The sequence below is a fragment of the Pinus tabuliformis genome, chromosome X, assembly GCF_031772625.1.
Source record: "Pinus tabuliformis cultivar Carrire ecotype Pingquan chromosome X, CPIR1, whole genome shotgun sequence".
In the NCBI taxonomy this organism is placed as follows: domain Eukaryota; kingdom Viridiplantae; phylum Streptophyta; class Pinopsida; order Pinales; family Pinaceae; genus Pinus; species Pinus tabuliformis.
In genome coordinates, this window is record NC_142308.1 from 586,832,001 (window position 1) to 586,848,272 (window position 16,272).

The 16,272-nt window shown below is 37.4% G+C and overlaps 2 long non-coding RNA genes across 4 annotated transcripts; both read right to left on the bottom strand.

Moving 5' to 3' along the window:
• Positions 1 to 200: 200 nt before the first annotated feature.
• On the bottom strand, positions 201 to 882 carry LOC149141383 (uncharacterized). The gene is made up of 3 exons (XR_016265265.1): positions 753 to 882; positions 621 to 663; positions 201 to 446 (listed from the first exon to the last, which is right to left on the bottom strand). It is a non-coding gene; the product is annotated as an uncharacterized LOC149141383 (long non-coding RNA).
• A 236-nt stretch (positions 883 to 1,118) lies between these two features.
• Positions 1,119 to 8,384, bottom strand: LOC149141384 (uncharacterized). 3 transcript variants are annotated; one of them, XR_016265083.1, is made up of 5 exons: positions 8,221 to 8,384; positions 7,962 to 8,106; positions 7,839 to 7,879; positions 7,546 to 7,748; positions 1,119 to 1,200 (listed from the first exon to the last, which is right to left on the bottom strand). It is a non-coding gene; the product is annotated as an uncharacterized LOC149141384 (long non-coding RNA). The 3 variants fall into 3 exon arrangements; XR_016265085.1 differs by having other exon boundaries at positions 8,202 to 8,384; XR_016265084.1 differs by having other exon boundaries at positions 1,128 to 1,200; positions 7,546 to 7,600.
• Between the last annotated feature and the right edge of the window lie 7,888 nt (positions 8,385 to 16,272).

The window sequence follows — 16,272 nt, forward strand, 5'->3', positions numbered from 1 at the left end:
GATAAAATTTAAGATATCGCACTTAGAACACCCATGAGAAACCCTATCATACCTATAATGTATTAATTTAAAAAAATGTGAGCATAACGATAACCCTGAAATAAGGAAATTTACACATCTTTATGCTGCCTTCATAATGCAATAACAAAATTACGAGAACTAACATATTGTGAAGAACCATTTATACATGAATAGAAATCGAAGGTATCTATTAGAGTTGCTGTATTTTCTAAAGGATTGAAATAAATAAACTGTTCAGAACCCCAAATTCCTTACCAATACAAAGTACAGTAGAACTAGAGAATTGTTCAGATATAAAATAAAATTACACATTCACTGTCTTTAGAAACTGGCAGAGTCCTTGGCCTTAGTGGCTTGGCCATCTTTAAAACAAAAAAATCCCCAAATCAAACCAGAGAACTCGAAACTGGGTGAGAGAAACCAACCTGGAACAATAACGCAGAACCTGTAGGTTATTAATGCCTTGGACACAAATGTGTAAAGAGAATAATTTCTAGGTCTCCCTCTTACCTGCGGAAATGATCCTAGAGGGTTAGAATAGATCGAGTAACGACAACCCTCAATGTGGAAATAATAAAGCAGTGAAAGAGAAAACTTACCTGTAATAACGGAGGAACTGGCTACAAAATCTAGGCGGGTTCTCTATCAACAAGAAATGATAAGGGTAAGTACATAGCAAGCTTTTAATTAACTTAACCCAGCCAATATTTATCAAAGCCCTGCACATGTACCTCCTTAGAAGCATCATCCAATAATGTCATGGTCGAATGATTTGTGGAAGGAAGGAAGGTAACATTGCTATAGCGGGAGTACATCCAGAAGGAGCAAAACCAACTAGTAGGGCAACCATATCCTTTACTCGACCTGCAGTGACAAGCGTAACCTTAGTTGAGTTCGGTTCAGTGATTCAACGGATGGATTAGCTATTTGCAAACCCTCAAATGAGAAGAAACCTCACAATTGCAGAGCCCCTCTACCCTGAGGATGTTGTTCAAATGTTGCGGAACGACAGATGGGGAAGGTAGGCGGTTATCTCATTCCCTCTGTAGGTGGCTCATTCATTGGATTAATATCTAGCAAACCGACGACAGAAAAATCCCCAGTTGTCAAGGAAATGTCGGGGAGGTGTACGTGTACTTTAATTACAGAGTTGGATGATAGATGAACTCCACCAGTCACCTAAAAATGCATTAAATAACCTTGGGGCAGTGAATTAGCTTTCTTCATGCAAGAAATATTTAAAAGTTGAACATGGTATTTTATGTTAAGTTTAATGTTTGATATATATTACACATTAAATACATAATATGGCTATGTGTAATAGTAGATAATGATAAACATTTTTTTTTGCGTGTATATGAATACATGTTACCTAGGGTATCAGATCCTAGGTTCCGACACTGAGGCTTCTTGGAAACTAAAGTGAAACAATGTGTGGATGAATGAACACAGAGTGAGAGAGGGAACCTCAAAGACAAAACACAAAGGGGATCCAGACCGCCAATCAGTTAGAAGCATCTTATGTAGGAGTTGATCCTGAAATGTGGATACATCTGGGAGAAGAGTCTCACGAAGCCAATGCCACTCTATTAGAAATTGCCCAATAATTACATGCTAAGATGACCAGCTTGAGAACTGAGAATGAGAGGTTATGACAGGAACAAGAGAGGATTCTAAAAGGTTTGCCTGATTGGCAGAATTAGCATAGGTCTGACCCTAGTGCCAGTAATGGAAATAAAAATGCAACCTTCCATCAAAGAGACGATAATGTCGAGTCGGCATGGGGACAGGATAATGATGAAGGATGTTCTGATAATGTCTGGTGATCGGAAAGAAACAAGGCAACGAAGTGAACTTCAAGGAGAATTTAAAAAACTAAAACCCCCAATTTTTAAGGGTGAAACTAAGGAAGCAACAGAAGCATGGTTGATTGATATGGATAAATATTCCCAGATTTATGAGTATGATGATAATTTAAAGGCCACATTAGTTATATATCAGCTATGTGGTAAGGCCACTCTGTGGTGGGAAGAGATAAAAACTGTGCGATAAAATTAAGAACAACAAGTTATCTAGATAGATTTTCAGAAAAATTTCAAGGACAAATATCTGACAAAACGTTATTATGATGAAAAACCAAAAGAGTTTCATGATCTGAAACTGGGGGCCTTAATCATGGATGAATTTGTAACATGATTTATCTCCTTGATATGGTACGTACCTTACATGCGGGAGGAGAAAGCTAAAATTCAACACTTCATTAGCAACCTACCTAACTTTATGAAGGAGAAGCTGGAATTTGATTATCCAAAAACAATGGATGAAGCTATACGGAAATCATACATTTGTTATCAACAAATGATATAGAAAAATGAAGTAATAAGGGTGGCTTGAACTGAAAGGGGATAAGGAACCTACCAGGTAATAGACAGGCGCAGACTGTTATTAGAAAGAATCCACATCAAAGGATGTATAATAAGTTTCCAACAAATAATCTCTTGAAGGTCCTAGTACAAATTGAAGTCAGGGAAAATGAAGCAATTAATAAACCTGCAAATCACTAGCAACAGAAGTAGCGCCTACAGTGATGGGGTGCGGAGAACCCCATTACTACAAGAACTATCCACATCGAGCAATGACCGAGCAAATTACTAATATGCAAGAAGCTTCCACAATTGGGAGGTGGCAAGAAGCATACCCAGAATCAACGCAAGGTTGGATGACCATCAAGCGGAATATCAGCCCACCATGATTGAATGTGAAGGTAAGATTGCTGAAAAAATTGTCTCTATTTTGATTGACCTAGGTGCTAGCTTGAGCTATATTAGCCCAAAAATTGTAGAGGAATGCCAATTACAAAGTATCAAATTTCAAAAATCTTGGCTAGTTCAATTAACTATAGGTGTTAAGCGAAGGGTAACTGCAAAAATAGAAAACCGTCTTGTTAATATCTCAAGACAACAGATTTATGTAAATATGAATGTACTTCCCTTAGGGTCATACGATGTTTTGGTGCGAATGGATTGGTTGGAGAATCACTGGTTCTTGGTTGACAGTAAGGAAAAAACTGTTAATTTCCTTACTGACACATGAAAAAGAAAAGAAATTCAAGGAATTAGGAAAAATATTAAATTACGTCTTATTACTGCTAATGAGTTAGGCAGATGCATAAAAAAAGGTTGCCAAATTTATGTTATACAGGTAGATTACACCAACTCTAAAAACAAGACGACTTCATTAGAAGATCTTCCTATCATCCAATAATTCATTGATGTATTTCCTTAATCCATACCTAGGCTGTCACCCAAGCGAGATATTGACTTTACCATAGAATTGGTATTGGGTGAAACCCCCGTTTCAAGAACCCCCTATCGCATGAGCATACCAGAATTGACTAAACTAAAGATGCAGCTGCAGGAAATACTTGACAAAGGATACATTCACCCCAGTATGTCCCCATGGGGAGACTCTATATTGTTTGTACGAAAAAAATATTGAACCCTAAGATTATGTATTCATTATCATCAGTTGAATAAATTGACTATCAAAAACAAATACCACTTAACTCAAATTGATGATTTTTTTGACCAAGTCCAGGGAGCTACGTGTTTTCTAAAATTGACTTACAGTCTGGGTATCATCAAATAAGAATTAAAGATGAAGATATTTATAAAAATGCATTCTGAACTCACTATGGTCATTATGAGTTTGTGGTGCTACATTTCTTTCTTACCAATTCCCCTGCAACTTTTATGAGTCTGATGAACGATATTTTTCAACCATATTTAGACAAGCTTGTATTGATTTTTATTGATGATAAACTAATTTACTCAAAGAACTAGGAAGAGCATGAAAATCTCTTATGGGTTGTGTTACAAATCCTACGAGACAACCAACTATATGCTAAATATAGTAAATGCATACAATATCTAGGCCATGCTATCTCAGCAGAAGGTATATTAGTGAACTCGGAAAAGATCAAAACCATTATGGAGTGGCCCATTCCTAAGAAATTTTCTGATATTAGATCCTTTATGGGCCTAGAAAGTTATTACCTTTGGTTTATTGAAGGGTCCTCGAAAATTTCCTTTCCTATAACCTCATTACAGAAGAAAGGAAGAAATTTTCAATGGTCTGCTAAATGTCAGCATAGCTTTGAGCAGCTGAAACATTTACTCACTACTGCACTTGTGCTCAAGGTTACAGAACTGATAAAATCATTTGTCATATGCACAGATGTGTGTAAGGAATGGGTCAGGGGAGTATTAACGCAAGAGGGAAAAGTTATAGCTTACAAATCTTGCAACCTAAAAGACCATGAACAATGATACTCTGATTATGATTTAGAATTGACAGTAGTAGTAAACACTTTGAACGTGTGGCGACACTATTTATTGGGCAAGAAGTTTTTGTTGTTAACGGACCATAGCAGTCTTACTAGTTTCTTTAGCCAACCCAGTTTAAGTGCCTGTTAAGCTAGGTGGACAACCTTTTTAAGCAATTTTATTTTGAAATAAGGCACCTTAAAGGAAAAGATAATTGAGTTGCTGATGTGTTAAGTAGGAAGATACATTGCATTTAGGAAGTACATTTCAGTCAAGTAAAGTCAAAATTTTCTAATATGATTAAAGAAATGTCTTATAAAGACCCCGAATATATTTTTCTATGGCAACAAGCTAATAATGCTCATAAGAGTGGAGAAAAATCTGATTATGGAATAAATCAAGATAAACTACAACTTTTAGGAATTGCATTTATGTTCCTAACCAAAACTCTATCAAACAATTTATAATGGATGAATTGCACAGGAGAGCATATGCTGCTCATCCTGAATACGAGAAACTGTTTTCTGCTATTAAGAGAAGTTATTTCTGGCTAGGTTTAAGAAAGGACATTACTGAATATTTGGCTAAATTTTTAGAGTGTCAGCAAGTGAAAGTGGAACATCAACATCCCGCGGGGTTACTGCATCCCTTGCCTATTCCTGAATGGAAGTGGGAAACAATCACGTTGGACTTTATTATAGGTCTGCCCATAACCAAAAATAAAAATGACCCTATTATGGTTGTAGTTGACAAATTAAGCAAGACCTTTCATTTTATACCAGTAAAATCCACATATAAGACCATTGAAATTGCTGATATATTTATGAAATAAATATTCAGGCTACATGGGATACCCAAAGTGGTAATCTCTAATCGATATGTAAAGTTTACATCTTCATTTTGGAAGAATCTTTTCTTTGGATTAGGTACACAAATTCAGTTCAGCACTGCCTACCATCCTCAAACAGATGGGTAGACTGAACATGTTAATCAAGTTCTGGAAGATATGTTAAGAATGTTTGTGATGCAACATTCAAGTAAATGGGAGGATTACCTCCATCTGATTGAATTTTACTATAACAATGGATACCATGACTCCTTAGGAATGATCCACTTTGAGGTATTGTATGGGAGGAAATGTAGAGTACCAATATATTGGAGCAACCCTATCAATAAATTAACAATGGGATGTGATATGCTATCTGAGATGGAGCAAATAGTTAAACAAGTTCGCCAGAGTTTGAAGGCTACTCAAGATAGGAAAAAAGCTTATGCAAATAAAAAGAGAACCTATAGAGAGTTTAAGGAAGGGGATCATGTGTACTTACGAGTTAAGCAAAAGAAAAGCACTTTGCAGTGGAGAGGATGTGCTAAATTAGCACCTCGGTACTGCGGTCCCTTTCAAATATTGGAACGAATTGGACTAGTAGCATACAAACTTGCGCTACCAAGCCATATTTGAATCCACAATGTCTTTCATGTTTCTTTATTAAAGAAATATGTGTACGATCCTAATCATATAATTAATTGGGAGAATGTATAGGTAATTCAATTAGTGAATTAAATTCTACTGTATGTATATGTCCATTAAGTTAAAAAAAAAAACTGATGATAATTTGTGACAATGAACAGGTCAAACTAGAAGGAGAATTCCTGGTAGAGCCTCTTCGTATTCTCGATCGGAGAGAAACAACATTACGGAAATGAGTCATCACCCAGGTTAAAGTGCAATGGAAGCACTTTGGCCCAAAAGAAGCCACCTAGGAAGAAGAGGATTTTATGCGTGAAGCTTATCCAGCCTTGTTTTTATGACTTGAGAAGAACATCGAGGATGGTGTTCCTCACTAGAGGGGGAAGATGTAACGCCAAACCTACATAGACAAACTTCTTTACCATTTTACTTTTACTGTCATTTCTTTATCATATTATGTTTTAAGCGGAAACATGAAAAAAATGTATGGTTGAGTTAGCAAAAGTAATTTTGTAATAAATGACAGAAATAGACATATTTCAAAATAGAAAATTGGTTTCATTAAAATCCTAAGACAGTTATGGTGGTTATCCATCCTTTCGCTCAAGGGGGGGAATCTGAGGAAGGCCTGGGGGCTGGAGGAGACAGGAAGGAATTGAATGAGAGTCAGGACGCTGCCAAATAGTCCAAGGAACCTCCTTGATATGGGTGAAATAAACCAGTGGGAGTCTTGGAGAAACCAAAAACTCGACAGTTAGTCTTGATGTTTCACGGTGATTCAATTAACCAGTGAATACCACAATTTGGAGGGGAAGAGACCAAGGGAGATTTTGGACGTCATCGCCAAACTCGTGGCTGGGTGGTGAGATATTCCAAGAAGTTGAAGTTATTTAGCTAAAGGAAACAGATAAGTATAAATTAGATATGAAGTTTATTTAATTTCAGTTTATAGATTTGTGGATAAAGGCATAACTTAGTTGTTAATATTGTTTAAACACCCAAATACAAGTCTGTAGAGATATGTACAACTCGGTTATCAATCTTGTTTAAATACCATAATATAGGTTTGTAAATACAAGTACAACTCGGTTGAATATGTAATTTTAGCCTCAGTATACAGACATGTAGAAATGCACAAAAAAAAGCTATACGTTGTATATTACACATAAGTTGTGGTTTAATTGATACAAGAAACATGAATAGAGAATTATGAACAGAAAACCCTACAATTCTAAGAAGCATAAATACCCAAAATAAAGTTACAAATGCTCAAGTTCTAAGTTTGAATAGACTAGCGCTTAAATGAGTGCAATGGAATAACAGGATTAAAAATATGAAGGACAAAATTTTTTAATAGAAAAATAGTAGTACATGCTATGAGAAATAGAAGAGAATCGATAAAATTTAAGATATCACACTCAGAACACCCATGAGAAATGCTATCGTAATTGTAATGTATTAATTTAAAAAAAAACTCTGAGCAGAATGATAACCCTGAAATAAGGAAATTTACACATCTTTATGTTGCCTTCATAATGTAATCAAAAAATTACCAGAAATAGCATATTATGAAGAACCATTTATACATGAACAGAAATCGAAGTTATCTATCAGAGTTGCTATATTTTTTGAAGGATTCAAAAAAATGAACTATTTGGAATCACGAATTCCTTACCAATACAAAGTACAATAGAACTATAGAATCGTTCAGATATAGAAGAAACTTACACATTCATTGTCTTGAGAAACCAGATAGAGTCCTTGGCCTTAGCGACTTGGTCAACTTTGAAACAAAAAAATCCATAATTCGAACCAAAGGACCCGAAACTGAGTGAGAGAAAACAACGTGGAACAATAATGCAGAACCTGTAGGTTATTAATGCCTTGGACCCAAACCTGTAAAGAGAATAATTTCTAGATCTCCCTCTCACCTGTGGAAAATGATCGCAGAGGGTTAGAATAGACCAAGTAATGAAAACTCTCAATGTGGAAATACTGAAGCAGTGAAAGAGAAAACTTACCTGTAATAACCGAGGAACTGGTTGTGAAATCTGGGTGGGCTCTGTCAACAAGAAATGATAAGGTTAAGTACATAGCAAAATTTTAATTAACTAAACCCAACCAATATTTATCATAGCCCATACCTGCACATGTAACTCCTTAGAAGCGTCATGCAAAAATGTCATGGTCGAATGATCTGCGGAAGGAAGGAAGGTAACACTGTTGTAGTGGGAGTGCCTCCAGAAGGAGCGAAACCGACCAGTAGGGAAGCCATATCCTCTACTCAACCTGCAGTGACAATTTGCGACCTTAGTCGAGTTCAGTTCAATGATTCAACGGATATATGAGCTATCTACAAACCCTCAGATGAGTAAAACCCTCACCATTGTAGAGACCCTCTACCTTGAGGTTTTTGTTCGAATGTTGGAGAACGTCGGATGGAGAAGGTAGGTGGCTACCTCATTCCCTCTGGACATGGCTCATTTGTTGGATCAACATCTAGTGGGTCGACAACAGAAAAACCCCCATCTGTCAAAGAAAGGTTGGGAAGGTGTACATGTACTGTAATGATGGAGTTGGATGACATCTAAACTCCACCAGTCACCTTAAAATGCATTAAATAACCTTGGGGCAATGAATTACCTTTCTTCGTGAAGGAAATAATTAAAATTTGAACATGGTCTTTTATGTTAATTTTAATGTTTAATATATATTATGCATTGAATACATAATATGGCTATGTGTAATAGTAGATAACAGTAAACACATTTTTTTTTGCATGTATATGAATACATGTTACACCTTAACACTAACTTAAATTCAATATTTTTATTTTAATTTAGTTATATTTGAACTAAGCAGCAGAGACTAGCTAATATGTAGCACTTGTTTATATATAGCCCTCATTTTTGAAATCAATTTTTTCAAATTCATTTTATCTAAGATATTTTGATCACATAATCGTTCTATCTAATATATTTTGATAAATGATTATCACAAGAAAAAGTGACTTCCATATTTCTAATTAATCAACATTTTGGATCAAAATTTCCAACTTATATCCATTTAAATTTTATTAATTCTGTATTATCTCCACAGTAATATAGTTCAACCAACGAGCATGTTATAGTACATGTATGAAGTCTAAATCCAACAAAAAAAAAATACAACTCAATAATAGTGAGCCAACTCGTTTAATATTGTGCTTGCATTTAGCTCGCCATCATGGCTTTATTAAACAAAGTCATGTATCATGTTGCTACTAAGTGTCTAGTAGTTCAAATTGATTTTATAATTACACTATCTTTTTTTTAGAGGAAAAAAACACTGGTTATATGTAATGCTAGTACATTTTCAAAAATTAAAGCATATATAATGATATTAGTGAAATACTCTATATGAATGCATCACCTTGCCTAGATATGGGGCATATGGACCTGAGATAGATAGCTCATAAGTGTACAAAGATGTTTACTAGTACCACTAAATGTATATACATAAAACATTGATAAAAAGTTCAACGAAAATAAATGACACTGTCTATAAGAAGAAAAAATACAGGAGTTGAATCAAGCCGGCTTTTGTAACATTGTTATCCACCATGTAATTAAAGTGCATATAAACTATAGCCTTAGAAAGACCCCTTTTTGACAGTGAATCAACAACAATGTTAGACTCCCTAAAAATGTGGTGAAAGGTGATGTTCACAGATGTATGTTTTAGATTGTGTATGTGGTTAAGCCAACCTTCAAGGTGAGGAGGAGAAAATGTGATTTTTTCCAGCACACCATCTATGAAGGATTTGGAGTCCACATGTATATGGATAGTAATCATAGAGAGTTCCTTTGCAAACCATAGAAGACCCCATAAAGCCAAGATCTCAGTCATTGTGTTTGTGCCAGGCCCTCTGTGCCAGGATATTTTATGTTGCTTCATGTTGTAGATCTGAAGTCACGCACTACAACCACATATACCTTCCTGTGTCGCATCATCGAAGTACCCTGCAGGAAATTGTATGCAATGATGAATGTAATGAAGACTTAAATATTTATCCCTATGCATGCTTATATTTTGTGTGCCCATCCAAGTCCCGATGTTGGTACAAATCATGTGAGTGTTGATGGGGATACCATCAAATATGTATTCTTTCCCACCTCTCCATATTTCCCAGAAGATGTAGAGGGGAATAGGTTGGAGTAATTTCCCCCTCCCACTCCACTAGCATAGGAACTGTTCAACATAGAGGTAAGTTCTAAAAGGAAGTTGAAAGTAATGTAATGTCCAATGCCATACGGGTGATGCAATCAAGCACTCCATTAGAAGATGTATATTTGTCTCAAATGAATTTTGACATAGCGATCACCAACCAGGTCCATGTATACCCCTCTTTCGCAAGTTATCCCAAGTCAGTGTTTTGTTGTGCCAGACCAACCACGTGAAAAGAGTGATCTTAACAGAGACCTTTAGTTTCCAGATTTTTCTGAACCAGCAAGTGTTATTTAAAGTGAGTATTGCACATAAAATGTACTTGTAGGTTTCTGCCACTTCCACGGTTCCCTTATGGAGACTCCCACCCCATGTAATGTAGTCGCCTCTCTCTGTGCTTTCTTTTGAGTTCCAAAATGTGGTTATACCAAGCCTCAGCTCTGTTTCCAACTAGTCTGATGTCCGTGGCCTTCTTCCAAATAGGAAACATCCCGTTCCAACATTGAATGACTTGTTCCAAGTAGAAGTATCCACTCGCATGTAGTCTCTCTATGATGTTCACCGAGAGGCTCGACGTAGGATTTACACCCAATATATTATCTAAACCAATAAGTATGTGATTACCCTTTCCAAAAGATCAATGGAGATGCTAGAGAGACCACGATTTATTTTTATGGAAACTTGATTAGATATAAGAGCCAGATATTTTAATTATGGTGCCATTCTTGATCCAATCTGATACATTTATTTTTTTCAAGTAATTCACCCGAATTATGTCCCTCTAGATACCCTCTCTAAATAGAGCATTCCATAAATACTTTATCAGAAGGGCCCAACCAAAAAATTTTACGTCCAAAATCCCCCATCCACCATATTCCTTTGGGATGGTGATCTTATTCCATTTGATCAAATGTAATTTACTTCCTTCCCAGGTGCCAACCTCAATGAAATGTGCCATAATACTCTAAATATTGGAAATTATAGTAATAGGAAGAATATATAAGTGTGCCTAGTAAATGGAGATTTGCTAAAGAACCGCTTGTGACAGAGTGTGTCTCCCCCCTCAGGAATCCATCTATGATACCATCCATATAGTTTTTGGCAGAATTCATCCAGTAACCATAGTCAGTCAATAGACCTGTAGTTGTTAGGCTTGAGTCAGTATCCCAAATATGTGAAGCCCTCACACATGGGCTTTTTTGCAACACAAAAAATATTAGCAATAAAATCAATCACCTTTCTGTCTCCACCAGAGAAAAGGAGAATTGATTTATCCCCATTTACCATCAACCCAGATGCCTCACCAAATTACATGAAGATATGATGTAATTTCATCCACTGGACTCTAGATATCATCCTCAAAGTGAGAATGTCATAAAAAAAAACTATGGGATATATTAGCATGCATACCTAGATTAGTGCCACAAAAATGACCTAATGAGCTAGCCTCTCTGATTTTAAGGTTCTGGTCATCCATAACCATAATAAAGAGTAGGGGCAATAGTGAGCATCCGTACCACAAACCCTACTCGCCTAGAAAATGTGAGAGGGATATCCATTAATCAGAACCGTGAAACGTACCGAAGTAACACATGCCATAATCCATTTGACATTGTGCATCACCAGTCCAATCTTCGTCAATATGAGACATAGGAATTCCAATTCAACATAGTTGTATGCTTTATGTAAATCTAGTACCTTCATGACTAATGCATCTATCTTCCTCGTGTGAATGTAATGTAAGCATTCTTGTGCTATGGCCACAACATCATGTATCAGATGGAGGAAACCATATTGTTCTTGAGTGATATACATCGAGAGAGTAAAATAGATGTGTTGCTTTATGATTTTAGATATAAGTTTGTATGTTATATTTCATAGCAAAATAGATCTGAAGTCCAAAAACGTGGTGAGAGATGAAGACTTCGGAATGAGAGCAATAAAGGTTGAATTTATTTCTCCAAAAACATTCCTAATGGGTCTGCATTTTTCAACGATATTCAGGAGCTCCTGTCCCATCAAATCGAAGAAATGAAGGAAAATATCTATTGTCCAACCATCCGGGCCAAGAAATTTATCCTTTGTAAAGGATTTCAAGACTCTTTGTACTTCATCTAGTTCAATTGGTCTGAATAATGCCTCATTTTGTTCCTCATCAAACATGTGTGGATAGTTCTCTGATCCCCAAATTTGGTCCTCAATATTTACTCAGATCGTTCCGTATAGAATGATTAAAAAAAATGTACAGTTTCCTCTTGTATCTTGTCTATAGTAAATACCTTCACATCATTTATTCCCTTTATTTTCCATATAGCAATAGTGTTTCACCTATGTTTTGCATACCTATGAAAAAAGTAGGTATTTTGGTCCCCCTCATTTAACCATAATGCCCAAATTTTCAAGTGCCATTTAGCATCTTGAATCTATAATATACATCTCTTCCTATCCTTCATCTCCTTCAGCCGCTCTAATAGTGATGGGGAAGGGGCCCCTTTATCCAATTTCCTGCCAAGACAATCAATATCCACAACGATAACCTTAAATTCCAAGTAGAGATATTTTTCTTATCCATTCCCATTTAGTGATGTGGTGGGACATAGAGGATGTCCCCACCTCCGAACCACCATTTTCCAAGATGTAGAAATCAATTCATTGAAATTTTCATCCTCTAGCCATGTACGACTGAATTTAAAAGCAATTCCAAGGCGAGCTTGTTCAATTCACCATTGTAATACAATGGGGAGGTGATATGAAACAATGGGGAGGTGATATGAAATGTATGTCCTATCCCTTAAGGATTGCAGATGCCCCAATCACTCGACCAGGTTTTCATGCACCACGAATCATTCCAATCATTTCTCAATGTGATGTTCCCATGTTTTTCCATTATGTCAGGTGGGAGAAATAGGATTGGGGTTAATGTCCAACAGATGGTTTTCTACAAAAAGAGTTTGCAATCTATCATCTAGGGGGTCCCACCAACACTTTTCCTCCCATCACTCTCTCATGAAAAGAGTGGCATTGAAATCTCCCACTGTGATTAAAGAACTAATCTTCATAATTTCACTTGCCTCTAGACGGTCCCAAAATACCACGCTATCTTTATATGTGTGGTGGAGGTAAATTATTAGTGCGGACACAAACAATTCCTCTAGCCCGAGAGAGCGGGTCTAGCCACAAACAAACAATCTATGGAAAATCTCCTTAAGCTAGAATCAATTAAGAGGGCCTACCTCTTAGAACACTATTCTGCTTCATGATGATCCTACTTCCTCACTCCAGCTATCTTCTGTTTCCTTCCTTAGAATACCTAAAACAAGTAAACAAAAATAACAACAAACATGATAGCATACAATATTGTATTCAACCTACTTAATAGGTCAAGGAACATTAAGCCATAAAGATGTAAAATGACACTTCATGTAGGAAATCAATCAATAGTTGCATTTATATAAATCGGAAAGAGATTACAACCAATGCTTTGATGTTGATGGTCTCCTCTGACGTATCCGGGTTCCCACACTTTTGCTAGCACTTCATGGATAACCCCTGTTGGAGAGGTAAATCCCCTCTACGGATAGAGGCGATCCCTACTAGCCCAGCAAGGGTCTAGCAACAATCAAACAATGCTGCTATGCATGTTCCTAATTACAATTAAACAAGAGGTAAAGAGCACCTACTTGGATTCCAGCGCTGTTGTTTGGCGAAGAGATGTTGCCTTCGCTCCTTCGCTTTGGCTGGTCACAATCCTCCGCGATCCCCGCGAATGGATACCTGCACACACGAAGAGGAAACAAACACAAGCGTGAAATCTAGTAAAAGCAACCATACATCGGTCAGAAAAGATGTAATTCACATTTAACCATTGCAAGTACAAATGAGAATGGAACAATAATAGCAGTCATCTATTATTAATCAGAATAGAGAAGAGTACAACCAAATGTTCCTTCGCTTTGGCTGGTCACAATCCTCCGCGATCCCCGCGAATGGATACCTGCACACACGAAGAGGAAACAAACACAAGCGTGAAATCTAGTAAAAGCAATCATACATCGGTCAGAAAAGATGTAATTCACATTTAACCATTGCAAGTACAAATGAGAATGGAACAATAATAGCAGTCATCTATTATTAATCAGAATAGAGAAGAGTACAACCAAATGTTCTGACGTCGGTAACCTTCTCAGGAGGGGCCAGTCAGCATGTATCTCAAGCATTCACCTTTGAGGATGATTCTCCCAAGACAAACAACTCTCTCTCTCACACAAGCAACACAAAACAACCTTCCCTAAGCAATCAATCACTTCCACACCTAGCACACCAAATACCTATAGTAGCAGCAATCTGAGCACTATAAGCTCTATACAATCCAAGCTATGTCTAACTAGCTTGCTCATGGTAATGGTGGAAGTATATGTAGGAGAAGGAGTCTCCTAAAAGGGTGGAAGGATGAGCTTATCTTTGAGGGAAACGGTTGCAAAGGGTCGAACAGTCATGCCATAGAAGGGAGTTGACATTCACAAAGCTAACAACCAAGCCTGGAGTTATATGGAAGGCTGGTTGTTTGAACAAATTCGCCCAAACTGGATCAGCGCGGATTATGAGGATACTGCCGCGCTGTCGGCGCATCTCAATAACTGGGACAGTCATGTCAGCGCGGAAGCACACGGGAAAGGCGCGCTGTAGGCCATCGCGGAAAAGTGATGTTCTTCGGCGCTGGCAGCGCACAGCATACACTACAAGGCGCCTGTCATCGCGGTTATTTTAGGGACAGACGCGCTGATGAACAAAACTGTGGAAAAATGGGTTTTTAACCAGTTCAGGGAGCAAGAACTTAGTGATTGTGGAATCTGGGCACAGCAGGGTGACTGACAGGAAGGCAGTGAGAAATTACTGTGTAACAACCCCAGCAATGGAAGTTTTAAGGTCTCTTTCCCTTTAGTCTCAAACTAGACCAAAAACACACTATTCTCCCACAAACATACACTAGAAATCTACAAGCTATAGATTACTTGTTGATCATTCAAACTCACTCCAAAACTAGTTTAGCTTGGGAAAAGAGAGGTTTATATAGCTTGGATGGATGGGAGATGGTTCCTCTCATCATGGGAGAAGGTATTATCTCTTGATTTTTTTCCATCCTAATAGGGGAAAGGAGCCCAAACTGACTTCCTCGGCTCCATCCAGCTCAACCATCTACCAGACTTCCGTTATGAAGCTTCTAGACCTGGAAGCTTCGACTCCATGTTTAAAAAACTTGCCAAAAGAGGATCAACACAATTGAAAAATGGCTCTCTCACTCCGTACAACACTAGTGCTAGTTTTAATCTCTGCAAATTAGCACAAGGAGGAAATTGGTCAGTGGCACTGGTCTTGTAAACTGGGGTAAAAGGAAGATTCTTGGGAAATGATGCAAAAGGGAATTATTTTGCTCATGAAGAGGGACATATTGGGAGTTTCTTCATGATGAGGAAGCATGTAGGGTTCACTGTAGAGGTCCTCCAGGATCGTGGAAGGGGAGTATAGGGACAGTGAAAATGTTGTGTAACGATATGGAGCATAGAGGTTGAGGATATGGATTCTTTGTGAATCTCCTTATAAGTGCATTGCCAACAATAAGTTAGAAAAACGTTTATATGCATTCAAAGACATCCACTAGGGGTCCCAAAGGGCAAGAAAATCCCCATATAACCCATAATAATAAATTGCCACCATGTTCCAAGCTGGTAAAATATGTCGAAAATATTGAAAGACCTTATGTGAGATAACCATAGTTTTGTTGGGTTGTGTTATATTCTTTCCACGTAGTTAATAGGGGGTTTGAAGGACACCCGTAACCCCACTTTATGGGGTCCGGGGCAGCGCCCCGGAAAATTTTGGTTTTGGACCATATGTTAGGTTGGGCGGACCCACCTATGGTTTTGTGCATGATTTTCGCACATGTTTTTTGGACGCGATGGTTTTTCGGTCCATGGTATTGGACGCGATGGTTTTCGGTCCATGGTATTGGATGCTTCGGCATGTATAAATATGTATTGTAACATTGAAAGGAATATAATGAAAAATCAAGCTGGTAGTCCCGGTTTTTGGATCCAGGGAAAAATCTCTGTGCATATGTGTTTTATGGGTTATGCTCTCGCATTGTTTATTTTCTTTTTTTAAGAATTCATATGCAGGTAATTTCTGTACAGGGTTAAAACCTACATTTGGTATCAGAGCTGTTTTGGCTTCAAGGGGACGCCTTTGTTG